Source organism: Symphalangus syndactylus, chromosome 4 (assembly GCF_028878055.3).
Source record: "Symphalangus syndactylus isolate Jambi chromosome 4, NHGRI_mSymSyn1-v2.1_pri, whole genome shotgun sequence".
NCBI classification, from domain to species: Eukaryota; Metazoa; Chordata; class Mammalia; order Primates; family Hylobatidae; genus Symphalangus; species Symphalangus syndactylus.
In genome coordinates, this window is record NC_072426.2 from 147,686,563 (window position 1) to 147,705,077 (window position 18,515).

Here is an 18,515-nt window from a genome sequence, read left to right on the forward strand (position 1 = left end):
TGGGAGTTTTATCTTGAACTTGCCAGCTCCACAACAGTGAGCAACAAATTACTATTATTTTTTTCTTTCCAGAATAAATGAATTATGATACTACCAGGGTCAAAGTGAATTTGACTTTCAATTTTATATAATCCACCAATGACAATTCTCTTTTTAAACTCTTGGCAGCTCTTTGGGGGATGGAAGAAGACCATGAAGCTCTAAGTGCTTCAGAGGAATGGGGTTGCCAAAACAGATGTGAGAGGCCCCGAGAGGAGGCTGGGCCACTGCTGAAGGTAAAGATCCAATTCACAGTTCTAGCTAAAGTTGACCATACCCATAGTTTTAATAAAGTAACAACTATTTCTCCTAAGTATTTGCTATTGCCTGTGTAAGAAGCAAATATACTGTTGGCTTAGAAAATAATGGGTTATTGTTTTCCTTTTGAATACAGTTTTCTTTTTCTTTTTTTCTTTTTTACTTTATTTTTCTTACCTCCATGCAGCACCAGAACAGATGAATCCAGTTTTCTGTGCATGTATTCTCTGGGGAGAGTCAGGGGGGAAATTTTTACTTTTGTAGCGGCTGGAAAGCATATGTTTCTTCATAGCAAGGAAAAGTTGTGTATGACACTTCAAAAGTAGAATCCTTGAGTTCCTGCTGGGGACCAGGATAGCAGCTGCTATGAGATCAAAGTTGCAATAGACCCCTTGCTCAGAAAAATTTAGAAAACTGAATCCCCTGGAACTAGATATTTATTCCTTTATGTAGTTTAGTTCAGGTTATGATTTCAATGGGAATCTTCAATCAGAACTGTAATGAAGGGTTATCTTCCTTGAAATGAGATAAATCGGCCCAAATCATCCCCTAGTTGCACAAACATACAATTTCAGGTAACAGTCACTGGTTGGTAATATTTTTCTATTTTGTATCTAACGCCTGCTCTATGCATTCTCTCCTCCTAGAGAAAGCCCTAGATCTGGGATCCTGCCCAGCTTTTTCTTCCTCCTTGTAACATGGGATTTGGGAATTTGTGAGAGATTTAAATAAAGTAAGAGACACTTAGGAAATGAATTCTTAGGGCACTGGGGAAATGCTGAGGATATGGGGGCAGGAACTATGGTTGGAGCAAAGAGGAACAGGAAATATGGAGATATTTATAGCAATGAGTTGCCACTCAGTTCATATTGGATGACTAAAATGAGGTGTGTGTGCCCTCTGAGCAACCTGAATGCAAGGAAGCCTTTTCACCTTTTATCTGCAGTGATTAGGTGCTCCATAGAATGTTCAATCAAATCGGAACTGAAAGAAGCATTTTAAACTCACACTTCAAGAGATCACAGAATAAACAGAAATTAGCAAGAGATTTTAATTTCAATTTTCTACTTGTTATAGTCACTAAGAAAAAACTACAAAATAAAATAATAACCTATATTCTAGTTAGTCTCAAGCAGAATTCTTGGGGCTTCCTATTGAAAGTTCTGTATAATCCTTCTTTATATTAAAAGTCTGTTTGCCTAGGCTCGGTGGCTCACGACTATAATCCCAGTGCTTTGAGGGGTCAAGGCAGGCGGGTTGCTTGAGCCCAGGAGTGCGAAACCAACCTGGGCAACAGGGCAAAACCCCATCTCTACCAAAAATACAAAAATTAGCTGGGCATGGTGGCACATGCCTGTAGTTTCAGTTGCCTGGGAGGCTGAGATGGGAGGATCACCAGAGCCCAGGAGGTCGAGGCTGCAGTGAGCAGTGACCATGCCACTGCACTCCAGTCTGGGTGACATAGTGAGACCCTGTCCCAAAATAAATAAATAAATAAACAAATAAATGTGTATATATTATTTGTGTATATATATTTGTAAATATATATATTTATAAATAATTTTTATTTACAAATATTTACAAATAATTAACCCATGGTCTGATGACCTATTCAGAAACTTGTAAGTGATGTGTTAGCCCTAGCATTGCTATATCCCTATTTATTTTCTTCTCTTACCTTCCACTCACTGTGTTTTATTAGGATTTACTAAAGCAATGTCTTCAAAGGGGTGTTTAAGAAGGAGAGGTTGGTTGGAACCAGAAAATGCATTCCTGGGGTGATCTTTGGGATACACCCAACTGACCCTCTGAAAAGGTCAGCCACATGTATTTAATCATTATACTACATCACCAAACTCCAAAGTCAGGGTGGAATTTATCTACCAAATCTCAGCCTTCTAAGCCAACAGAGTTACTTTCTGATCCCTACTATATATTACACTAGAAAATAAGTATGTAGACCTTATTATCAAAGTGGCTATGCATGCTCAAAACACAAGCAAGTTTAAAATGATTTATAATTGTTGAAGCATAAATTTGAGATAATGCTGACTGTTTTTGAATGGCCTATGAACTTAGAATTGTTTTTATATTTTTTAATGGTTAAGAAGAAATTAAAAGAATAACATTTCATGACACATGAAAAGTATTTGAAATTCAAATTTCAGTGTCCATAAAGTTTTATTGATCACAGTCACACTTATTCATTTATGAATTGTCTATGGCTGCTTTGTACTACAATGGCAGGATTGTGTACTTTTAACACAGCCTAAAATTTCCGGTATATGGCCTTTTAAAGAAAAAAGTTTGATATTCCCTACTTTATGCCATTGTCAACTAGAATCCAGGGGTCTCCATGGGTCAGATCCAGGTATGGCTATCCCCTGTTCTTTCTTTTGTATATCAATGTATATAAATGGTCTTTCCTCTGGTCTGTATAGCCAGGAGCATAGCTTGAGTAACCAGCTGTAATGTTTTCTGATATTCTAGATGGAAAGAACTCACAGGGACGCTCCAAATGTATTCTGGGGGACACTAAATGTATTCACAGGGACACTCCAAATGATATTCTGGATGGGAAGAACTCACAGGGACACTCCAAATGTAGTACAATCTGTATGTATATGGCACTTCAGTCCATTTATGGACTGAAAAGTTGAGAAGCCTATTTCTGGCATAGCACTATATTCTGGTACCACAGAGGCATCATAAAATTCTAATTTGAATTTTGTTGTATTAAGAATACCACCTCTGTGATCTTCTTATTTGGTCATAATTTCTTTGAGTTTTTTATCCTTCAGATAGCTAGGCCATTATTTTGGAATGTCCAGACTTGTGGATTTTTTTTTTTTCAGTTAATTCCCACAATTCGGAGTGGAATTTGCATGGCTTTAAACTATTTAAAGTGATTTCACAGGTTTACTGGGGCATCCAAAGTCAAGTAAAACTGTGCTAACAATATGACATTTTTCCTTTGGAGTTACATTCTGGGGAAATGGAATTCTATTTTCTATTCCCAGTGCTTTGGGAAACCAAGAATACTAGCTTCATAGCAGCAAAGACAGTGAATAATGTTCTGTGCTCAACGTTCCATTGGTCTGAGAGTAAAGGGAAACGGGTTCAGAGTCATTTCTGCCTCCAACTAGTTTTGTAGCTTTATGCTCCTCATTTAAATTATATGGACCTTAGTTTCTTTTTTAATTGGCAAATAATAATTGTATATATTAATGGGGTCCAATGTAGTATTTTCATATATGTATACATTGTGGGATAATCAAATTAGGTGAGTTAGCATATCCCTCACAGAACATTTGATATCCTCTTTTAATTGTTTTAAAATGTATAATACATTATTATTAACTATAGTCACCATGCCATGCAATAGATCACCAGAACATGTTCCTTATGTCTAACTGAAACCCTGTACGCCTTAACCAACATCTCCCCTTTCCTTGTCTACTCCTGCACCCCAATCATTGCCAGCCTCTGGTCCATTCTACTCTCTACTTCAATGAATTTGACTTTTTTTAGATTTCACATAAAAGTGAAATCATATGGCATTTGTCTCTCTGTGCCTGGCTTATTTCATTTAGCCTAATGTCCTCTAGGTTCATCTACATTGTCACAAATGCCAGAATTTCCTCTCTTTCTCTCTCTCTCTCTCTCTCTCTCTGTGTGTGTGTGTGTGTGTGTGTGTGTGTGTGTGTGTGTGTGTGTGTTTTAAGTCCTGAGAGTATTTCATTGTGTATATATATGACATTTTAAAAATCCATTCATGCTTCAGTAGACACAGGTTTTTTCCATATCTTGGCTTTGTGAAAAATTCTTCAGTGAAGATGGGAGTGCAGATATGTCTTCAAAATACTGATTTCAATTCCTTTGGGTATATACTGTACCCCAAAGTGGGATTGCTGGATTATATTGCAATTCTTTTTATAGTTTTTTGAGGAAGCTCAATACTGTATTCCAAAATGGCTGTACTAATTTGTAATATCACCACCAGTATACAAGGGTTTCCTTTTCTCCACATCCTTGCCAACACTTACCTTTTGTTTTTTTGATCCAATTGAACAGGTAGGTATGAGGTGATATTTCATTGTGGTGTTGATTTGCATTTCTCTAGTGATTAGCGATGTTGAGCATTTTTTTCTTATATCTGTTAACTACTTCTGTCTTCTTTTGAGAAATGTCTACTCAGGTTTTTTGTCCATTTTTAAATAGGTTTATTTGTTTTCTTGTTACTGAGTAATTTGTGTCCTTGTATATTTTGAATATTAGCCCCCTTATCTAATGTACAGTTTGCAAATATTTTCTTCCAATCTGTGCATGATCTCTTCACTCTATGGTTTCTTTTGCTGCCCAGAAACTTTTTAGTTGAATACAATTATATTTGTCCATTTTTGCTTTTGTTGCCTGTGCTTCTGGGATTATATCTGAAAAGTCACTCTTCTAGACCCTGTCATGGAACTTCCCCCTACGTTTTCTTCTAGTAGCTTTATAGTGTCATGTCTTACATTTAAGTCTTTAATTCATTTTGACTTTATTCTTGCATAAGAGTGAAATAAAGGTCTTTTTCATCCTTTTTCATGTAGACATCCAGTTTTCCCATTTATTGAAGAGACTGTCCTTTCCTCATTTTGTCTTCCTGGTACCTCTGTCAAAACTGACTGTAGAGGTGTGGATTTATTTCTGGGCTCTCTATACCATTCCATTGGTCAATGTGTCTGTTTTTATTCCAGTACATTCTGTTTTGATTACTACAGCTTTGCAATGTATTTTGAAGTCCAGTTGTATGATGTCTTCAGCTTTGTTCTTTTTGGTTATGAATGCTTTGGCTATTGGGGTCTCTTGTGGACCCATATGAGTTTTACAATTGTTTTTCCGTTTCTGTGAAAAATGACATTAGAATTTTGATAGAGATTGCATTGAATCTGAAGACTGCTTTGGTAGTATAACATTTTAACAATATCAATCCTTCAAATCCATGAACGCAGGGTATCTTTTCTTTTATTTGTGTAATCTTCAATTACCTTCATCAATGTTTTATAGTTTTCAGTATACAGATCTTCCATCTCTTTGGTTAAATTTACTCATAAGAATTTTATGTATCTATTTTTGACACTATTACAAATGGGATTGTTTTCTTAATTTCTTTTTCACATAGTTTGTTATTAGTATGTGGAAACACTACTGATTTTTTTGTATGTTAATTTTGTGTTCTGCAACTTTGCTGAATTAGTTCATTAGTTCTAACAAGTTTTTGGTGAAGTCTTCTGAATTTTCTATGTAAAATATGTCAGCAAAAAGACAATTTCACTTCTTCCTTTCCTATGCAGATGCCTTTTTTTTAATTGCCTAATTGTTCTGGCTTGGATTTCCAGTACTATGTTGAACAGCGGTGGTGAGAGTGGGCATCCTTGTCTTGTTCCTGATCTTAGAGGGAAAGCTTTCAGTTTTTCACTGTTGAGTACAATGTTAGCTGTGGGCTTTTAATACATGACCTTAGTTGTTTTGAGGAACATTCCTTCTACACCTAATTTTATCATAAAAGGAAGCTGGATTTTATCAAGTGCTTTCTCTGCATCAATTGAGAAATCATACACTTTTTGTCCTTCATTCTGTTAATATGGTGAATCACATTTATTTGTTTGTATATGTTGAACCAAACTTGCATTCCAGAGATAAATCCCACTTAATCATGGTGAGTGATCCTTTTAAAGTACTGTTGAATATGGTTTGCTAGTATTTTGTTGTGAAATTCTGCATCTGTTTGTCAGTGATATTGGCCTGTAGTTTTCTTTTTTCATAGTGTCTTTAGTGGAAGAGTAATGCAGCCTCATAAAATGAGTTTGGAAGTATTCTTTCTTCTTCAGTTCTCTGGGAGAGTTTGAGTAGAATTGGTATTAGTTTTTAAAAAATATTTCATAGAATTCAGTTATGAAGCCATCTGTTCGGGGTTTTTCTTTGATGGGTGACTTATAAAGTCTGATTTAATACTCTGACTCATTGGTCTGTTTAGATGTCCAGTTTCTTCTGGAAACCATCATTCTCAGTAAACTATCGCAAGGACAAAAAACCAAACACCGCATGTTCTCACTCATAGGTGGGAATTGAACAATGAGAACACATGGACACAGGAAGGGGAACATCACACTCCAGGGACTGTTGTGGGGTAGGGGGAGGGGGGAGGGACAGCATTAGGAGATATACCTAATGCTAAATGACAAGTTAATGGGTGCAGCACACCAACATGGCACATGGATACATATGTAACAAACCTGCACATTGTGCACATGTACCCTAAAACTTAAAGTATAATAATAATAATAAAAAGAAAAAAACAAAAAAAACAAAAAAAGTGATAAATATTATTGAAATTATATAAATATTGTTTTTAAATTAATTATAAATTTTATCTATTAAAATTATGTAAGTTAAATAATTAAGTTCTTAAAATTAAGTTGATTATACTGAAATCATTTCTTAGAATTTTTGTGTTCAGAATATTCATCTAGGCCTCAATATAGGCATTTATTTAAAAAGCATGTTGAATAACAGAGAAATTAAAGTAATTAATCCAGTTGTAGTTTTCTAATAAAAAATAAGATTTCACAGTTAAAAAAAAAAAAGATTTCCAGTTTCTTCATGATTCAGCTTGGTAGGTTACATGTTTCTAGGAATTTATCTATTTTTTCTAGGTTGTTCAATTCATTAGTGCATAATTGCTCATAGTAGTCTCATGATTCTTTCTCTTTCTGTTATCAGTTGTAATGTCTCCTTTTTTATTTTAAATTTTATTTATTTGAGCTTTTTTTTCCTTAGTCTAGACAAGGGCTTGTCAGTTTTATTTAGCTTTTCTAAAAACCAATTTCTTAATTTTATTGATCTTTTCTATTGGTTTTCTAGTTTCTGTTTATTTATTTATGCTCTGATCTTTGTTATTTCCTTCCTTCTGCTAACCTTGGGCTTAGTCGTACTTCTTTTTCTAGTTCCTTAAAATATAATATTAGGTTGTTTATTTGAGATCTTTCTTCTTTTTTTGATGCAGATGCTTATTGCTATAAACTTCTCTCTTAGAACAGCTTTTAACATATCCCATAAGTCTAGTATGTTGTGTTTCCATTTTCATTTGTCTCAAGATTTTAAAAATTTCTCCTTTAGTTTCTTCTTGAACCCAACAGTTTTTCAGGGGCATGTTATTGTTATTTAATTTCCACAAATTTGTTCATTTTCCATGATTCCTCCTGTTCTTGATTTTTAGTTTCATACCACTGTGGTCAGAAAAGATAGTTAATATAGGCTCTTAGTTTTCAAAATTATGAATCAATGTAGTTTGACTAGATGACCTTGATGGCCACCTACAACTGTAAAATATAATGCTCTTATTTTAACTCATTGGAGATTGCCCTCCTCCTCCACTAAATTGACTCAGAGTACTGAGGATTTTGTCAAGTTATATATTTGCTGCCTATCTATCTGAAATTTAGTGGAATTTGTTTTGTTTTTAATGCAATTGAACTATTGCAATGAATAGATACAATGGAAATATTGTAGTGAAATATTTTTCACTACATTTAAAGAAAAGTCACTGGATGGCAGTTAATAATTATATAACAGTACAAAGACAGTAATAATACAATAACTAAATATAAGATAACTAGCTGTATGTATACAAACTGAGAACATTCTGATGGTAAAGATGGGCATGAGTTAAAAAAATTCCTAGGCATTATATTTAAAACAATCTGCCTGCACTGATCTAAATAAAAACAGCTTCTCAAACTTCCATCTTCTTCCATATCACCATGTTTCAGGATTAAATTGTTCTTGTATTTTTTGACTATTAAAGGCACAACATTTGTCAACTCAACCCTCTTCAGACTTTATCAATAACAAAAGTTGCTAATGCTTGATGAGATGATGGGTGAGAAGGTGGGAGGCAGAAGCAGCCAACAGAGAAGACAAAGGATCTAAGAAAATGAGAGAGAAAGAAAGGAGAAAAATAGGTAGAAATTTCAAGTTGATGATAACATTCTAAGACCAGCTGAACACTTACATTATTTTCTGGAAAAGAATCATTGACCTCATGAAACACATTGTGAATGTGTTTTGTTCTTCCTGACTCAACCTAAGAACAGAACATTGAATTCAAGATTGACTACAAAGTTAATAATTATATAAAATTATATAAAATAAAAGTACAAAGGCAATAATAATATAAGTAAATATAAGATAATTATGTATAACTATATATACATAGTTTGTAACTATGTATACAAACTAAGAACATTCTGGTAGTAAAGATGTGCCAATATAAGAAAGTTCTATTTGATGTTGACCATGACAAGGCACACTTCATCCTGAAGGCATTTTTGACGGTAAATCTAAACAGCCTGTTTTCTTTTTCATATAGTTTACTGGTGAGCAGCCAGACATTTGAAAATAGTTTCTGTTTTTCCACAGCTTGAAGATCAAATTAGAAAAAGTAGTACAATCGTTTTGAAAATAAATATTTTTAAAACAAATCTCTTGGAGGATGATTTGTTTTATATAAACAAATTATATGTAATATATTTTTATTCCTTCTCTATATAAAAATACTTACTTTAGGCATTTTGCTATGTTGTATTAAGAAAATGTCTCCTCCACCCCACTACCAAGGGGCTGTTCCTTTCAGATGAAAAGGTTGTTCTTTTCTTAATACTAGCTAGGTCACTTTAGTAGTTTGCTGTCAGGACATGAAGTGTTATTAGTGTTCTCTCACTTGCCAATGAAGGTAATTTTGAATGCCTCCAGTCAGCATTTTGTTTTGGAAAGAAAATTGATTCAGGATCTAATGCTTGTTGAGATTACGAGAATAATTCACCAATCTGTGCCTCATCTAAAATGAAAGCAGTGGACATAACTTACCGTTGTCCATCTTTAACATTTTATGATTAGAGTAAAAACCAGAGAGAAATGAGGTAATGCTTGGGGCAATTTATTACACTCAAACTCTTTCATGTTGTGCCTCAAGTACCCTAAAGATGGAGCTGTCCATGACTATCAGCTGACAGTCACATTATTGCTATGTAAGGTAAGAAAAGGTTACTTTAACTTCTATGAACCAGGATATGCATTAGTTGTTAAAGATACAAAACCAAATAAACCGTGACCCTTGTCCCTGAACAACTGTGGCAGTATTTGCAGATGAAGTTGTAAACAGAGTTAAACTGTTATGTAATAGTAAGTAGAAAGCATTCATTCAAACGAAATCATTCAGGGATTGAAAATATTTGCTGATTATATTAGTTTCTTATTGCTGTTGTAACAAAGTACCAAAACTTAGTGATTTTAAACATCACAAATCTATTATTTTATAGTTCTGAAGTCAGAAGTCAAAATGAGTCCCAACCAGGCTAAAATGAAGGAGTTGGTTGGGCTGTGTTTCTTTCTACAGGCACCAAGGGAATTCAATTTCTTACTTTTTCCAGCTTCTAGAGGCCACCTGCACTTTTTGCTTCACGCTAGCCCTCTCCTGTCTTCAAAGCCAGCAATGAACAGCCTAGTCTTTCTCACATCATGTTACTCTGACACTCACTCTTCTGACTCCTCTTTCACTTATAAGGACTCATATGATTACCTATGACCCACTAGAAAATCCAGGATAGTCTCCCCATCTGATATGGTTTGCCTATGTCCCCAACCAAATCTCATCTTTAATTGTAGCTCCCATAATTCCCACATGTTGTGCGAGGGACCAAGTGGGAGATAATTGAATCATGGGGGTGATTCCTCCATACTGTTCTCATGGTAGTGAATAAGTCTCACAAGATCTATTGGTTTTATAAGGGGAAATCCCTTTCACTTGGTTCTCAGTTGCTCTCTTGCCTGCTGCCATGTGAGACATGCCTTTACCTTCTGCCATGAGTGTGAGGCCTCCCAGCCATGTGGAACTGTGAGTTCATTAAACCTCTTTTACTTCATAAGTTACCCAGTCTCGGGTATGTCTTTATCAGCAGCATGAAAACGAACTAATATATCTTCTCAACATTAATTTATTAACAATTTTAATTCCATCTGCAACCTTAATTCCTTCTTGTCATGTAACATAGCATATTCACAGTTTCCAGGGATTAGGATGTAGACATCTTTAGAAAGCTATTATTCTGCCTACCACATTGATGGGACTATAAATCTTGAGTTTTCATGTAGCTTTCTTTTTTTTTTTTTTTGAGACGGAGTCTTTCTCTGTCCCCCAGGCTGGAGTGCGGTGGCGCGATCTCGGCTCACCACAACCTCCACCTCCTGGGTTCACGCCATTCCCCTGCCTCAGCCTCCCGAGTAGCTGGGACCACAGGTGCCCGCCAACACGCCTGGCTAATTTTTTTTTTTTTGTATTTTTTTAGTAGAGACGGGGTTTCACCGTGTTAGCCAGGATGGTCTCGATCTCCTGACCTCATGATCCACCCGCCTCGGCCTCCCAAAGTGCTGGGATTACAGGCTTGAGCCACCGTGCCCGGCCTTCATGTAGCTTTCATGACCAATTCCAGTTAATCTTACTCATGCAATAGTCATTTAAAAACATGCAATTAGTTCCATGAATTTGAAGTCCTCCCCAATCTGATATGAGCCTTTAAAAATTAATCCAGAACAGAAAGGACAACTGGATTAGAATATTGCTGGCATGGCTTTTATGAGAACTGTGTGCCTATAGTCCCAGTCTGTATTTTAAATTCTGGTTCATTCTGACTGTGTGTTGCTTCAGTATGTACAACTCCAAGGAACTGATTTATGGTTTATTAGCACCATCTGTTTATTACAGATCATGAGTCATCAATTGGCTCCCAGAACCTTAAGGCCTTAGACACTTTAATATTAATTCATAAGTCTTTGTGAGTATGAACCCTGAAAATCTGAAACAGGTCTGAGTTAACTTAGAAAGTTTATTTTGCCAAGGTTGATGATGCATGCCCATGACACAGACTCAGGAGGTCCTGATGACATATGTCCAAGAAGGTCAGGGCTCAGCTTGGTTTTATACATTTGAGAGAGGCATGAGACATCAATCAATATGTGTAGGATGTACATTGGTTCAGTCTGGAAAAGTGGGACAACTTGAGGCAAAGATGGGACAACTTAAAGTGGGGAGGGGGCTCCCAGATCAAAGGTAGATAAGAGACAAATGGTTGCATTCTTTTGAGTTTCTGATTTCTGTCACTCAGGCTGGAGTGCATGGCATGATCCCAGCTCACTGCAATTTCTCCCTCCTGGGTTCAAGCAATTCTCATGCTTCAGCCTCCCAATAAGCCGGAATTACAGGTATGTGCCACTATGCTAGACTAGTTTTTGTATTTTTAGTAGAGACGGGTTTTGCCATGTTGACCAGCTGGTCTCAAACTCCTGGCCTTAAGCAGTCTGCCTGCCTCGGCCTACCAAAGTGCTGGGATTACAGTTGTGAGCCACTGCACCTGGCCAGTGGAAACACATTTAAATGCTCCTCTCTTTGAAAACAACAGTTATTTTTTTGAACTGTAAAGGAAATACTTGTTAATTATAGACATTTTGAAACAATTCTAAAATTCAAAGAATTAAAATCATCCATAAGTCTTTTACCTACTTGTAGTTAAGTTTTTGTTATATTTCTCTCTAGTCGGTAATAATATTTTCTTGAATGATGTGAAAAAAATAGTAGTTCTTGGTGTTTTGTGTTTTCTTTTTCATTATTTATAATTCAATCAGCCTCATTTTACCAATTTATTTCCAACTCAATAAGGAGTTGAAAATTTTATATACAGCTAGAGCCTAAAAATGATAAACCCAATTTTCCTGTCTTACAGAAATTTGGAAATGGAGTTTACGTAAGCATTACCTTTCTACTCTTCCTAACTTCTAGGGCCACTACATGGCATTTTTTTTTTTTAATAAAAAGGAAAGAAAAGTCTAAGTATTTATTTTGAGCAAATATTCTGTTAGCCATGGGAAAATGAAAGGTTATAAAACACTTGTCTTCAAAGAGTTTATAGTGCAGTTGTATAGGAAGGCACACCTTCAAAGAAAATGTCAATACAACTGGAAGATGGGCTCTAAGGACCCAGCCTCTCTAATGGAGGAGGTAACATTGCCCAAAGAATCTCTTTCTAGAGAGGACTAAAGCTTCCTCTCTTCGGTTATAAGAACATGGCGGGTGCCAAGTGTTCATCCTGGAGGATCACCAGAAAATGATGGGCCGGTGAATCTGGAGAAGTACAAAACTGGGTCAGATATAGTCAGTTCCTGAGAGAATCATGGTACCATTCACCAAGATAAGAAAATCCCAAGGAAAGTGGACATTATTTTTCTGAAAAGGAAAATAAATGATTTTTTCTGGACATGATTGACTGTGATCCTGTGGTGATATCCTGCATCAGGTATCAAAGAATCATAAATCAATGAACAATTAATTTTTGAAGGGATTTTAGAGGCAATTATTGTGTTAAAATTTTTTTCATTTTAGACATAGTGGAAGATAAATTTCCAAGAGATTTAATAATTTTGCAAATGCCACCAAACAAGTTGGTTATAGAAGTGAGACTAAAAGATAAATTCTTTCCTTTTATGCTACCAGTGTGGGGAAAAGAAAGAGAGATCAGATTGTTACTGTGTCTGTGTAGAAAGAAGTAGACATAAGAGACTCCATTTTGTTCTGTACTAAGAAAAATTCTTCTGCCTTGAGATGCTGTTAATCTGTAACCCTACCCCCAACCCTGTGCTCCCTGAGACATATGCTGTGTCAATTTAAGGTTAAATGGATTAAGGCTGTGCAGGATGTTCTTTGTTAAACAATTGCTTGAAGGCAGCATGCTTGTTAAGAGTCATCACCACTCCCTAATCTCAAGTACCCACAGACACAACACACTGAGGAAGGCCGCAGGGACCTCTGCTTAGGAAAGCCAGGTATTGTCCAAGGTTTCTCCCCATGTGATAGTCTGAAATATGGCCTCGTGGAAAGGGAAAGACCTGACCGTCCCCCAGCCGGACACCCGTAAAGGGCCTGTGTTTAGGAGGATTAGTAAAAGAGAAAGGAATGCCTCTTTGCAGTTGAGATAAGAGGAAGGCTTCTGTCTCCTACTCATCCCTGGGCAATGGAATGTCTCGGTGTAAAGCCCGATTGTATATTCCATCTACTGAGACAGGGGAAAACCGCCTTAGGGCTGGAGGTGAGACATGCTGGCAGCAATACTGTTCTTTAAGGCATTGAGATGTTTATGTATATGCACATCAAAAGCACAGCACTTTTTTCTTTACCTTGTTTATGATGCAGAGACATTTGTTCACGTGTTTACCTGCTGATCTTCTCTCCGCTATTATCCTATTGTCCTGCCACATCCCCCTCTCCGGGAAATGCCCGATAATGATCAATAAATACTAAGGGAACTCAGAGGCCGGTGTTGGCGAGGGTCTTCTGTATGCTGAGCGCTGGTCCCCTGGGCCCATTTTTCGTTCTCTATACTTTGTCTCTGTGTCTTTCTTTTCCAAGTCTCTCGTTCCACCTGATGAGAAACGCCCAGAGGTGTGGAGCGGCAACCCACCCCTTCATACCAGCACATGGGAGGTACCAGAAATCCTGAGTTTTTGTTCTTTGTTCTTTGGTGATGGTGGGTTCAGTTGTCTCAGATAATCTCAAAAGGGAATTTTGGACAAGGTAACCCCCAACATTCTTTCCAGCTCTGATAGTCTGCTACCATCAGATAAGCTCAGGAGAAATGTGTCTTGCCGAAGAATGGATTTGTAAGCCCTGAGAATGTTTAAGATCCCTGAGGGAAAAAATGATGACAGGGATCAAGATATCAATGATTAAGCTTTGTGCTACTTCTTGATATACGGTGTGGAAGAAAGAAGAGAAACCACAAAGAACACCCACAAAGAAGTGGGTAGTGAAGTAGAAGAACAGGAAAAGGCCTGGGACTGAAACAAAAGGAGGGGCTGAAGAAGGACTGATTAAATATGGCAAATGCCACAGACATCAAGGCGGATGGGAATTGGGAAACGGCAGTGAGATTTGATAATGAGATTGGACAACAAGAGTCTTTGTATATAAAAGATTTAAAGTACATTGATTAAAGTAAATTATCTATTGAGAAAATGGATACAAAAGAGAAAATATTGAATGTAGGTAGTTCGGAGATATATAAGAATCAGAGATAAAGTGTATAGAATTGGGCAGGCTATAAGCACAATTGCAGGCAGAAGAGATGAAGAGCAAGAGATTAAAGATTTGTGAAAGAGGATTTGTCTGATGGCATGAAGTTCCAGAAGAGGTGGAAGATGGGGAATACCCTTAACACAGATAGAGAGGCTGATTCGGGCAAGGAGAAGGGCACCTATTCCGCTGAAAAAGGAGTATAGGAAGAGTAGGCACCTGAAAATACAGAGAAATTTAGAGTTCTGTGGACACAGAGCTGGTTTGAGGTGGAGGAAAGAGTATATGAAGGATTTTGCGACGAAGAATTTGTCTTCTTAGTCATTATGGTGGCAACGCCCAGGCTGATTGGTGAGACTGAGTAGCTGAGGACTGAGCAAAAAGATCCAAGCAGGGGCTGGAGGGAGAGATCCACAGAGAGTTAATAAAATAAGGAGGAGCTGCTGTAAAGTTAGGTAGAAAATGTTTCAGTGCTTCTCTGATTCATAATTTTATGACCTTTATTTTAATGTTTGGAGACTGAAGGTAGATCTGTAGAAAGCAGTTTTCCCAGGGCTAAGGCTTAGCAGAACTGAAAATTAAAGGATAGAAGCTGCCGGGGACTCCGAGCAGCTTAAAGTTGCTGATCGTGTGTCTCAGGCTGAACAGTGAGGTGATGAAGTGGTAAAGGTACTAATGAGCTAGATAAACTGGTGGGATTAAGGGGCTGGCCCTCACACTAGTGGAGGAGCAAGATCAGTAACATGAGGGAATGGGAAATGCTAGGTCAGAAAGTCATGGCTGGAGAGAAAAATAGTTGAGTGAAAAGAGGAAGCAGAGAAAATGGCTTATGAAATAACATCTCTGACCTTGTGGAGCTCACATACCACCAGAGAAACCATCAGTAAACAATAAAAATAATAAACGAGAAGATTACTTAGAAGTATTAGAAAAGGGGAGAGGAGAGCAGAGTAAAGTAGATTGGGATTGCCAGGGGAGGGAGACGGGAAGGAAGTTTTCACCGTGTGGTTGTCAGGCGTCACTGAGGCGTGACTTGAGTAAGGATGGATGGAGGTGAAGATGGTCCAGGGCAAGGGAGTTCTCGGAAGAGTGGGCAGCGTGGAGTGTGTGAGGATAGCAGGGAGGCTGTCCACTACTTTTTGCTACATTGTGTTGCTGGGCTTGTGCCTTCTCTGAGCTGAAGAGCTGTGAATCTCTGCTTTTATGTCATGACTAGAGCTTGGAGTGGTGCATGCTTTGTCCCGGATCCCTTTCCTCTAGGTAGTAGCAGTAACCACATTATCATTTTTGTGCCTTACTTCTAAAATACAAGAGTCTGTATCGCAGGTATTAGGTGTGCAAGTTCCTGGCTGTGAAAAAAAAAAAATTTTCTACCTAATCTGATCTCAAGCTAGAGGAATAGACTCAGAAATCGAGCAAATGAATCTTTATCCTTTTGTGATTTGGATATTCAGAAGAATAGACTTTTATCTATTAAAATGTTTCACTGAGACTGTAAGTCTTTATTGGACAGTAGGGGTTTAGGATTAATAGAATCATCCAAAAGACCTCAGTAACAAAATACAATCTTAGTAACTGATATGAGAATTCTTCTGAGGAAAAAATACAGCTTTGTTGTTAAAATGCCTGGCTGGATAGGCCCTTAGGAATTCATAGATTTTGACAAAGGCTTTTGATTATGAAGTTATGAAATTGAGGAGTTGAGTCAAGACTGTTAATTTCTTCAGGAGTCAGAGAGGCCTGATCTTGGATCTGAATTATATAGGAGTTAAGAGTAATTGGGAAATTGATTCAAGTCAGAAAATATATTAACAGTGGCTATTTGTTTGTTATGATTATACACATTCTATTATGCATTGCTGACATTCAAAGAGAACCACCTGACATGGAATTTTCCCTTAAGCACAAGAATTCTTTGGTAAATGTTTCCTAAGTATCTATAATAATGAAACAAAGAGGATTTCCAAAGATCAAAACAAGCATTTTAATCAACGATTAATCCCAGGAACAAGTTGTAAAAATACATTCATTACAGGAAAGCCACGTTTACCTTAGCATTCTAAAAAATAATTAATTTGAAATAGAATTTGAGTAAATTTGTGATCAAAGACAAGGACAAAGCCCAGAAGCCAGGGTGTGAGTGACAGTATTACTTGATAAAACTCCCTGGGATTTCTGTAGTCTGTTACATATTTGTTTATAGGAGCTCAGCTGAGAATGTTTAATTCATCAAAACAGTTATCTTTCCAAGATGTTCTTATAAACGCCATTAAGACCACATTGTCTAAGATGAACTCCTGCCCAGATGGAATTGGAAATTGACATGTAATTTTCTGACCCCTATTGCTAGTGAAGTTGGAATCTTTTAATGTAATTTCTATTAACTGGTGACTGCCAGGAGATTATAAAGAATTTATGTTCCCAGATAATATAAGTGCTCACAACTTCTGCAGGGAAATCTCAAATCATACTCATTTACTGTATCATGGTCTAGGCCGGAAGGTTATCTGTCTTCAATAGCCAATATTCAAGGTAGCAGTTGGTTTTGTTTTTTCTTTCTCTCTTTAATGAGTTTGCTCAGCTTAAAATGTGCGTCCCCACCCCTCCCCTCTCCTCCCTTCCCCTTCCCTCCCCTCTCCTCACCTCCTCTTCCCTCCTCTCTCCTCCCCTCCTCTTCTTTCCCCTCTCCTCCCCTCCTCTTCCTCCCCTTCTCCTCCCCTCCCTTACTCTCCCTTCCCCTCCCCTCCCTTGCCCTCCCTTCTCTTCTCTTTCAGGTCCCAGGGAGGTAGCAAAAACATTGAATTTCTAAACTGCCATCCTAATTGATAAAGTTTAAAGTCCAAGAGCTTTAATGTGTGACTGTGTTCTTCTGAAACCCTGTTTGTAACATGTCGATAGCTTTTTGATGCTCTTAAGAGCTCAGGGATGACATATATGATTCTTCTATCTGTCAAGTGTCACCTTCTGACAATCTCACCTCACACACCAAGCATCATATGAGGGAGGAGGTTGAGTCAGGAAAAAATTTCTGGTGGAAGATATATATATGTGTGTGTGTGTGTGTATGTAAAAGCTAAAAATCAACGGATGAACAGAAGCTACCTAGGCAATGAAGACAGCTAAGAGTGTTCTGGAAAAGGGGAGAGATGTCAAAATAATTAAAATATGGATCCTAGTAATACGGTTCAGTATGGATCACAGTAGCACATTAAAGCTCTTGGCTGCATCGTAGTGAATAACCTAGGGGATAAAATGGAGATAAGCAAGTGAGGTGATAACCCAGGTGAGCAATTAGGGTGACTCAGAATAGGGCAGTTGTGGGGGCTATTGGAAAGAGACAAATCTGAAAAATGATTAGGAGGTAAGTTAAACAAAATTTGATTTTTGGCTGAATATGAGAGTGAAGGAGAGAAAAGAGTGAGGGAAAACTCAGGTTTCCAGCTTGAGTAATTGGTTGGAGAGTGATGTTATTCACTAGGAAAGGGAACACCTACGGAGAAGCTGGTTGGAAGAAAGGTGAAGATGGTGAGTTCAGTTTTGAATATGTTGAGCTTTAAATGTCCAGAAGCCATCACAGTAGCTATGCCCAATAGACAGGTACGCACACAAGGCTGGGGCTCAACAGAGAAATCTAGCCTAATGATTTAAGTAAACATTGAGAAAGTGTACTAAATATTACAGCAATATTCAGTTTTTATGCCATTTCCATTGTTCATCAAACATCGTAGAAGATTTAAGTCAGGCATAACATTTATTTTGACTCATCATTTCCTTAATATAGACCTGGTTTAGATTTTATTGTTTACAAGATGTTTGAAATCAGAACTTTGTGAGCATATTCGTCCAGTTGTTACACATTTTCATGGCAAAAGTCTTTTCAACTTTCTGAGTAATAGTATTAAGCATTATGGTAAACAGTCATAGGGTGCAAAACTATGCAAATATCCCATTCTGAGTAGAGTGAAAAAGTTCGTGGTATAAATTAAGCAGATGTGTTATACTAATGAGAACAAAATTAGCCTTGACACATTTCTGGCAGGTCTAGAGAAATAGAAGC

General features: G+C 37.2%; 1 long non-coding RNA gene across 2 annotated transcripts; it reads left to right on the plus strand.

Moving 5' to 3' along the window:
- The first annotated feature begins 2 nt into the window (after nucleotides 1–2).
- LOC134736528 (uncharacterized) lies at nucleotides 3–13,866 on the plus strand. Of its 2 annotated transcripts, none has more exons than XR_010120623.1 (3): nucleotides 3–275; nucleotides 11,502–11,598; nucleotides 13,796–13,866. It is a non-coding gene; the product is annotated as an uncharacterized lncRNA (long non-coding RNA). The 2 variants fall into 2 exon arrangements; XR_010120622.1 differs by having other exon boundaries at nucleotides 12,117–13,843.
- Nucleotides 13,867–18,515: the final 4,649 nt, after the last annotated feature.